The sequence below is a fragment of the Entelurus aequoreus genome, linkage group LG13 (genome assembly GCF_033978785.1).
Source record: "Entelurus aequoreus isolate RoL-2023_Sb linkage group LG13, RoL_Eaeq_v1.1, whole genome shotgun sequence".
Taxonomy (NCBI): domain Eukaryota; kingdom Metazoa; phylum Chordata; class Actinopteri; order Syngnathiformes; family Syngnathidae; genus Entelurus; species Entelurus aequoreus.
In genome coordinates this window covers 36991901-37002257 of record NC_084743.1, presented here as the reverse complement: position 1 = coordinate 37002257, position 10357 = coordinate 36991901, and the positions used below count along the sequence as shown (strand labels likewise).

General features: G+C 41.9%; 1 protein-coding gene across 9 annotated transcripts in view; it reads left to right on the top strand.

Moving 5' to 3' along the window:
- The first annotated feature begins 6056 nt into the window (after nucleotides 1-6056).
- LOC133663370 (inactive dipeptidyl peptidase 10-like) overlaps nucleotides 6057-10357 on the top strand; it is a 168348-nt gene continuing 164047 nt past the window's right edge. For 8 of the 9 annotated variants that reach the window (XR_009828291.1, XR_009828292.1, XR_009828296.1 and 5 more), the window contains exon 1: nucleotides 6057-6130. The gene's annotated coding sequence lies outside the window, so the exon portion shown is untranslated. The remainder of the gene's footprint in view (nucleotides 6131-10357) is intronic. The other variant, XM_062067791.1, reaches the window with a different exon arrangement.

The following is a 10357-nucleotide window of genomic DNA, read 5'->3' as shown; positions in this document are numbered from 1 at the left end:
CCCTCAGTGTGACCTGCATGGCCGTTGACCAAGTATGCCTTGCTGTCGCTTACGTGTGTAGGCAGAGACCGTATACAACATGTGACTGGGCCGGCACGCAGATAGTATGTTGAAAAAGCAGATGCGACGACAGGTTGTAGAGGACGCTAAAGGCAGTGCCATCACGGCACGCTCTCAATATTGTTGTCCGGGTGAAAATCGGAGAACGGTTGCCACGGGAGATTTTCGGGAGAGGCACTGAAATTTGGAAGTCTCCCAGGAAAAATCGGGAAGGTCGGCAAGTATGCAGCTGAGCAGCATCAGAGTGATCAAAGAGCCGCATGCGGCTCCGGAGCCGCGGGTTGCTGACCCCTGCTCTAGTGTATCAAGTATAGAGTTTGTAGCCATTTTGTTTAAATCAGTCTGTCTAAAGAGAGTTCTAAGAAACTGCTGAAATAAAGCCTGTGTCAAACGTCCCCCATCTGCACCTGAGTCCTCATTCTCGCCAAGGCATAACAGTATACTCTGGCCAGTATGGACTCAGCAGAGGCCAAACGACTGACGGAGAGCCTACGCGCCCAGGAATCACGGCCGGCCCGACAGGAGGATTTTCAGACGGCAATGGCAGCAAACATGGGTCATCTCTCCTCCCAGCTGCAAGACCTATTTGGGCATATTGCTCGACCGGTTCCGGCGTCCCAGCCCCCACGCCAACCGCCGCTCCCAATCTATCTTCACCTCCTTCCGGAGCCGGATGCAAGCTGGCCCCTCCGGCGCCATACGCTGGAGCTCCCGGTTTGTGCAAAACGTTTTTGATAGACTGTGCTATTTATTACGAATTGATACCCCATGCGTTTCCCACTGACCGCTCCAAGATCGCTTTTTCATAAACACGGGAGACATTACCATATTTCCCATTAGGAAACAACAAACCCCAATCTAAATTTATATAAATGTATTACTGTCTGAGCAACTAAGCTATTAAATTGTGCACATTGAACCTACAAGCTGTGCTCTCTTATCGTTCTATACTCAGAGGAAAAAAGATAAAGGCCAAAAATAATAATAATAATAGATTATATTTGTAACACAATTTTGGTTTAAATAAATCCCAAAGTGCTACAGTACAAACCAATATTTAAAACAATAAAAGATTAGCCATTAAAACAGATAGAATACTATCAGTGAAGCATAAGAAACAAAAAACATGCCAAATAGTGGGTCTATTTATTTAGTTATTTAAAATTTATTTAAGGGGCGGCATGGCGTAGTGGGTAGAGCGGCCTTGCCAGAAACCTGAGGGTTGCAGGTTCGCTCCCCGCCTCTTACCATCCAAAAATCGCTGCCGTTGTGTCCTTGGGCAGGACACTTCACCCTTGCCCCCGGTGCCGCTCACACCGGAGAATGAATGATGAATGAATGAGTTGTAAAAATGAATGATGGGTTCTCACTTCTCTGTGAAGCGCTTTGAGTGTCTAGAAAAGCGCTATATAAATCTAATCCATTATTATTATTATTATTAAAATAAATAACTTGACCAAAAGATTTCAGCGCATGTATAAGTACTTTTTGAGCACACTCAACAATACGGAGATGATAACCATGATAATCTTGGTCACAGTAACCGTGATATAAATGTTCATATTGTTACATCCTGTAGCGACTGCTATCAATAAAAAAGGCCTTTAGAGGTTTAAGTGGGCTTGTATCTGTGACTCATTCCTTTATTTAATCAGTCCACTAGTTTAGGGCACGTCCGACCGGTAAGAGGCCACGAGGAAGACCCAGGACACGTTAGGAAGACTGTCTCCCGGCTGGACTGGGAACGCCTCGGAATCCCCGGGAGGAGCTGGACGAAGTAGCTGGGGAGAGGGAAGTCTGGGCTTCCCTGCTTAGGCTGCTGCCCCCGCGACACGACCTCGGATAAGCGGAAGAAGATGGATGGATGGATGGCACTTTACAGTTGTATAAGTTTTACTTTTGCAAACAAAAAGAAGACTGCAATGATCCGACGTGACAGTCAACAGAAAATATCAGCGCTCACTCAACCTCCTTCTCCTTTTGCCCCAGCTGTCTTAAATGGCTAGTTAATTAACTTAAACAACACCCATGTGTCAAACACCGGATGTGACCTATCTGTGCATACGTACAAATAAGAAACATAAGCAATATATATTTTTTGGCTCTTACACAGCCCTAATTTAGAGCAAAGAAAAGCTTTTTTTTTCATATATATCTCCTCAACGCCTTGATTGTTTGAATTCACAATTTCTGCACTTATTGGGATCCTACATACACAAACACAGTTGCCAACTAATGTCCAGGTACCAAAATGCAGGGTTGGGCCATCAGGGCCAACAAGGTCTTCTCTGCTGGTCTAACATAAATCATGATCATAAATTGATAGTTAATTGTATTTTTACTTTACTTTACCTAATTTAATACAAGTATTCATCATATTCTCATTATGTCAAATTAGGCTCCAGTGTTGCTGTTTTTACATTAGAGCTTTTATTCAATCAGAATTCAACAGGCTTGTTGCCAGGGCTGTATGAAATCTGCCGAAGGCCTTCTGAATCATCAATGCGGTGGTCTGTGCAATGTACTGTGTACAATTAGACAGTTGCGATAGCCAATCAGGTCACGAGTTGTTGACAGTAGCCCTTCTAGGTTGCCACACGTTGAACCATTGAACGTGACTTCAACGCCTTCTGTGATTGGATACTCACTTGTGATTCACAAGTGAGTAGCCACAAATTCAGTCGGCCATTTTGAATATTCCACTCCGATTTTCCGTAGATTCTATGTCAGTGTAGTAACACCTCTACGCTGTGACCATCAGATCAGTCATACTGGAACTACGCAAGCATTTAAAAGAGATGTGCTCTCTTTCATTCACAATCTTTATGTAAGACAAGAACACATATGCTTGGCTTTTTTTATCCATTCAAAATCGTAAAAAAATAGTTAGTCAATTGAGTCAACAGATTTAGGGTCCTCTATTGCGCCCTGTATACCATCTAAAAAACATCCAGAAACCGTTAACAATACTTCATGTACATGACCTGAAAATTAACGAAATATGAGTGATATTATTATTATACTATAACTGCGGATGCAGACGGCCTATTTTAGTGGCGCATTGATAGCAGTGAGCTAACGCTATAGCTAACGCTGTGCATCATTTCATGAATTTACTTTGCGTCTGAATAAGCCATGTTTGTTGCTGTTGCACGTGCTGTTTACAAATAGCGTGTTTTTCCAATCTTTATCAAAATACAACTATAGACGTCAACATTTTGTATGTGTGGACGGATTAATTTATGATTGTTGCCTTTGGTAAAAGCTTTTCGGTTTTGCTCACATTTGCTTTTCTTTATTTCGACACGCCAAGTTGGTGTTTTTCGAAACACTCATAGCAAACATGTGTTTGAAGGCCTACTGAAACCCACTACTACCGACCACGCAGTCTGATAGTTTATATATCACTGATGAAATCTTAACATTGCAACACATGCCAATACGGCCGGGTTAGATTAGTAAAGTGCAATTTTAAATTTCCTGCGAAATATTCTGCTGAAAACGTCTCGGTATGATGACGTTTGCGCGTGATGTCACGGATTGTGCGGACATATTGGGACACCATTGTAGCCAGCTATTAAGTCGTCTGTTTTCATCGCAATTCTACAGTATTCTGGACATCTGTGTTGGTGAATCTTTTGCAATTTGTTTAATGAACAATGAAGACAGCAAAGAAGAAAGCTGTAGGTGGGATCGGTGTATTAGCGGCCGGCTGCAGCAACACAACCAGGAGGACTTTGAGTTGGATAGCAGACGCGCTACCGTAAGTACGCTGCTTTGGCTTCCAAACATTTGATCGCTTGCCCGTACGTGCGTGCCGCTATGTGCATGTCACGTACGTAACTTTGGGGAAATATATGTGCTGTATGAACTTTACGGAGGTGAACGGTACTTTAGGCTGTGGGATTGAGTGTGTTGTGCGGGTGTTTGAGTTGTATTGGTGGGTTATATGGACGGGAGGGGGGAGGTGTTTGTTATGCGGATTAATTTGTGGCATATTAAATATAAGCCTGGTTGTGTTGTGGCTAATAGAGTATATATATGTCTTGTGTTTATTTACTGTTTTAGTCATTCCCAGCTGAATATCAGGTCCCACCCACCTCTCAAAGTATCTTCCCTTTCTGAATCGCTTCCACTGCCCTCTAATCCTTCACTCTCACTTTCCTCATCCACAAATCTTTCATCCTCGCTCAAATTAATGGGGTAATCGTCGCTTTCTCGGTCCGAATCGCTCTCGCTGCTGTTGGCCATGATTGTAAACAATGTGCATATGTGAGGAGCTCCACAACCTGTGATGTCACGCTACTTCCGGTACAGGCAAGGCTTTTTTATCAGCAACCAAAAGTTGCGGACTTTATCGTCGATGTTCTCTACTAAATCCTTTCAGCAAAAATAAGGCAATATCACGAAATGATCAAGTATGACACATAGAATGGACCTGCTATCCCTGTTTAAATAAGAAAATTTCATTTCAGTAGGCCGTTAAGAAATTCAAATAATATCAAGATAATACTTAAATGGGAAATGATGAACGTTAAAAGTATATCAAACAAACCTTTAACGAAGTGATTACAGCAAACTTGTGCATTCTTCGACTATGCTCCCTTAGACTGAAGTGTGAGCTGCATGCTTTTCTCGTCGTCGTTTTTGCAGAATCTTGCTTCCAGATGGTCTACTGAGTTGAATGCCTTTTTGAAGTCAAGGAACAGAACACCCACATATGAGCTTTTGTCCAGCATAATAAGTGAAGTGAAATGAAAGGAGTTATAGTTATATAGCGCTTTTTTTCAAGAGACTCAAAGCGCTTTACACTTTGTGGCTGACAGAGCAGACAGTGGACAATTAGGAATTTGATGGTGTTTCTTTCTGTAGTTATGATATATTATTACTATTTTTAGTTAGAAAAAAATTAAAAAGTATAATAATTTGACAATGGATGCTGAGTAGTGTATGTGCTTTTGCTGCCATCTAATGTCTACTTTTAAGTTTGTGTGGTATAAACAAGTAAAAAATCAATACAGCTTTTGTTTTCCAATTGTTGTTGAAATCTTGTGCTTTTTCAAGTTAAAATTATTAAGAATTTTAGTGTGTGACAATCACAAAAAAAGCCTGTGAAATTCTGGACGGAGTGATTATACTTTGACAAACTCCTTGAGACGTTGATCCCAAATCAAAATTTTGAATGGCTGGGTAACAAATCAATGCCCATCCGAAACTTTGATGACTTGCTATGCAGCACAAAACCCAAATAACTCCACAAGGTGAGACTTCTACAATCATTTATATGATGTAGATGACATCGCAGAGATATATAAATTATTCCGTAATTCATTATAGCACTATAATCACTGTAAGTCTTGATTTTATTTGTGTAACAGAGGCCAGCCGGTGTGGCTGGGCCATCTGCACGTTGGTAAACCTCACTCCCTGAGGACCTCCAGAGCAGTGCTGGTTACCGGGTTGATAGCTCGGGCTGTAGATAGAACGCTGGTTTCTCATGTTCGTCGACCCAGGGTGAGTCCCGGGCGGAACCGAAAAGCAGGGACTGAACCAGATAGGTGCCTCGGCGCAAATGAGAGTGAGGTTAAGGGGGTTAAGTGAAACCGTGGCCAGCCAGTGTGGCAGGTACTGATACAGATGGGTTACATTTGTATTAATATTATTGAGTTGTTTTAATTTTAAAATACTTAAAAACTGTTTACACAAAAGCTAAGAAGTTTTATGATCTCATTCACTTAAGGTACACAAAAGGAATTTAAAACCTTAAAAATCTTTATCTTATTGTGTCTTGATTGAGAGGATAAGATCAAGGTTTGGAGGATATTTTGTGGACATTATTGGTGTAGATTGTTGCCGTGCTCAGTGATGTGTTGCTGTATAAGTACAAAACTGATTTTAAAGTGTGCGTTGAAATAGCTCCACCAAAAGAAAGGGAAACAAATAACCTCAATAACAGTTACATAACATCGGGGACATGATCCGCAGGCCACATGTTACAAAAGAGTGTGAGGGATTAGTACACACTTGTGGACGAAACAGGACCGAATGCACACAAGCAGCTGGCGTTTAAGTAAGTAATCTTCTTCTTCTTGATTAATGGCGGGGCACTTAATGTTAAAGGTGCATTACCGAAAAGTATATTCTCTTACGGACATTTCATATATGATGACATAAAAATGAAGGAGGATTCTTTCTCATGAATATGCAAACGATTGCAATAACTTACGAGTGCCAAACTAAAACAGAGAAAACTGTTTTAGTTTTCTCTGTTTTGATTGCAGCTGATTGGCTGAGACAAGTGCAGATGTTGTGCCAAAAACTGTTTGCTATTGTGGGACCGCACACAATTCACGCACATAATATATATTTGTTATGTGTTTGCATGTATATTCATTAAATCAACATATTTTTTGTGACACTGCATTCATTTTAACCGTTTTTAATCCCAAATCGTTGTTTTAGTATCTAAATGTACTGTTAGTCTTATATCAATCATATTATAGTATTATTAAGTACTGTTAGTATGTTGACAGATATATTCTGTCTAATACAACTCATACACTACACAATTAATTTAAAGTCATATTTTATGCATGACATAACTCAGAATTACATGACCTCAGTCATAAGCAGGACCAGACCAAATCTTCAAGGTTTTAAAACTGTGTCACCTGCAAACGGATAAAAAGACCATATAATAAGATATGTTTTTGCTTCAACAGCTGTTAAAAATGATGGATTTGTTTAAAATGTAATATATTGTAGCAGTTGCTTTAAGGACATAGTTCCCCACACCTGTTTACTTGACTTTGTCGTCATTATTCACTGCCATTGTTCTTAGTTAGTGCACATAACAATGTTGTTCTTGTTTACCATTCATATATACCAGGGGTGGGCAATTAATTTTTACCGGGGGCCGCATGAGCAACCCGAGCACTGCTGGAGGGCCACATCGACAATATTCCAATTACATTTTGCTCAATATTATTTTTTATATATACCGTAAGATTAATAATAATAATAATACTTTCATTTAACCTAACTTAACTTTATACCAAAAGCATTGCTTTGGAAATCATGTGTACCCCTTTCAGAGATCACATTTAGTTCCCCTTAAACATCCTCATGTTGCACAATGAAATGTAAGCATAGGATGAAGTGTGCATTCCTGTAACTTTCTCTAGTAACAGCATTCCATGATTAATATAAATAAATTAACATTAATAATAAATGACAGTAGAATAAGCACACGTATGACTGAGGAGTCATAGTGTAACTTTGTGTGGTGTTTGAGTTGTCCGACTTTCTGTGTGGCCATAAACGCACCAGTGGCTTAGTGCTATGCGTTTGGTGACAGATGACAAGTTGGTTTTGGCCTGGTTTGTACGGCAGAAAATGACTAGTTTTTCGAGATAGAAGTTTTTTACTCGTGTTTTGGTGTGGTTATGGCCGAATATAAACAGTTTTGCTCAATAAAGTGATCGATATAATTCCTGGCCTTGAAGCATCTCGATAGACGTTACAATAATTGAACGGTGTTCAATTGAACGGTGTTGACGAACACCGTTAGGGCCGCTTGTTGTCACTGTCACTCATAGTTGCATTGCAAAATTACACAGAATAAATGTGTTTATTTTGTTTAGAATTCAGATGGGTTTGATTTGGTGCGCGGCATATATTTGCTGTGCGCAGAGGACGCTTGAGCAGTGCACAATTGCGCAGGCGCGCACCTTAGAGGGAACGTTGCTTGGCAGTCCATGTCTTGTTGAAAACACGCCATTCGTCATCAACTTTTCTCTTTTTAGCGTCTCGGGTGTAAACCGTGCATCACTTGACGCTGTGCACCTTCACTCACAGGTTACACACGGACATACGCCCATAAATAACACTTTTCAAAATAAAAGCAGCACAGTTGTATTGCGCGCACGACATAGATGTTTTTTCAACTTTATTTTGTAATTTGTGATTGCAGCTGTTCACATTCACTCACAATCACGCACGCGCATACGTCCACATGGAAGTAATACAAATAACGCTTTTCAAGACAAAAGCAGCACCGTTGTATTGCACACTCGACATAGATACTTTTTAAAATTTATTTTGTAATTTATGATTGGCCTCACGCGGGCCGGACAGGGACGCACAAAGGGCTGGATGTGGCCCGCGGGCCGCAGAATGCCCAGGTCTGATATATGCAGTTAAGTGTGAGTAATTTGGTGCAGCCCCTTTAAGTGATCAAGAGTTTTACCCAATTGATCAATTGATTTAAACTTTTATTAGTAGATTGCACAATACAGTACATATTCCGTACAATTGACCACTATATGGTAACACCCGAATAAGTTTTTCAACTTGTTTAAGTCGGGGTCCACATTAATCAATTCATGGTACAAATATATACTATCAGCATAAAACAGTCATCACACAAGTTAATCATCAGAGCATATACATTGAATTATTTACATTATTTACAATCTGGGGGGGTAGGATGTGGAGGGGGTTGGGGCGGGTGGGAGGGGGGCTATAGGTTTGGTTGATATCAGCACTTCAGTCATCAACAATTATATCATCTGAGAAATGGACATTGAAACAGTGTCGGTCTGACTTCGTAGGATATGTACAGCGAGCAGTGAACATAGTGAAAGCATAAGAACAAATATATACATTTGATTATTTACATTTGAATATTTACAATCCGGGAAGGTGGGATGCAGTGGGGGGAGGGTTTAGTCTAGGGTTGTAGTTGTCTGGAGGTGTTCTTTTAGTGCGGTTTTAAAGGAGGATAGAGATGCACTTTCTTTTACACCTGTTGGTAGTGCATTCCATATTGATGTGGCATAGAAGGAGAATGAGTTAAGACCTTTGTTATATCAGAATTTGGGTTTAACGTGGTTTGTGGAGCTCCCCCTGGTGTTGTGGTTATGGCGGTCATTTACGTTAAGGAAGTAGTTTGACATGTACTTCGGTATCAGGGAGGTGTAGCGAATTTTATAGACTAGGCTCAGTGCAAGTTGTTTTACTCTGTCCTCCACCCTGAGTCAGCCCACTTTGGAGAAGTGGGTAGGAGTGAGGTGTGATCTGGGGTGGAGGTCTAGAAGTAACCTGACTAGCTTGTTCTGAGATGTTTGGAGTCTAGATTTGAGGGTTTTGGAGGTGCTGGGGTACCAGGAGGTGCATGCGCAATCGAAAAACGGTTGAATGAGGGTTCCCGCTAGAATCTTCATGGTGATTTTGTTGACCAGAGAGGAGATTCTGTAGAGAAATCTTGTTCGTTGGTTAACTTTTTTGAATACCTTGGTTGCCATTTTATCACAGGAAAGATTAGCCTCTAAAATGGAAGGTGGGGGTTAGTTGTGACCGTCATTTTGAGTCGCTTGATGTAAAAAGTCTTCTGGTCTTTGGTTGAATAAACGGCGCACACGTTTGTGGGTCAAAGATATTTCAAGTTGTCTAGCTTTCACGTTACAAACGCAGCACTGGTGACCCTGACGCTTCACTGAATGCATTCAGAGAATATTATCAACCATGACGGCGAATGCAGTTTCACTGCAGCTGCCTGAGTTCTGGGGATTCTTCCACGACTGCATGGTTTGCCCAGGCCAAAGTGCAGTTTGCGCCGCATGGTATCACTGAGGACGACACAAAGTTTTATTATGTCCTTCCCTCCCTCAGCAGTGCAACGGCGACCAGAGTGGGTAGCGTCCTTACGCGTCCAGCGGAGGGGGGAAAGTATCTCATGTTGAAGGCTCACCTCTTAAAGACATTCAAACTCTCCGATGTGGAGAGAGGTAGCCGCCTTTTATCTTGGTGATTGTAAGCCCTCTGAACTTATGGACAAAATGCAAGCAGCTTTTCCTGAGACTCCTGCCTTCTCAGGTGCGGGCTGCTTTAGCCAACACTGCCATCTCGGACTGCCGCGAACTTGCTGCTGAAGCAGACAAGTTATTTTTAGCCTCCCAACCAACCTATGTGGCCGCATTGTTTCCGGCTGGGGCAGAAAAGCCCATGGCAGATACTTCCGCTCTCGCTGCTGGTGCTGCACCCCCCAGGCAGCGACTGGATTTTGGACTTTGTTTTTTCCATGCAAGGTTCGGGACCAAAGCCAAGCGGTGCCGTCCCCGGTGCAGTTTCAGTGGACTGCCGCCGGGAAACGCCAGGGCAACGTCGACCAGAATGGCCGCTCAGCAGTGGCCATGAGCAACGGCAGCGCTGCCAGGCTGCTGTTTATCCAGAACTCCCTCTCCGGACGACGGTTCCTGTGTGACACGGGTGCGCAGAGGAGCTTCTTGCCAGCATC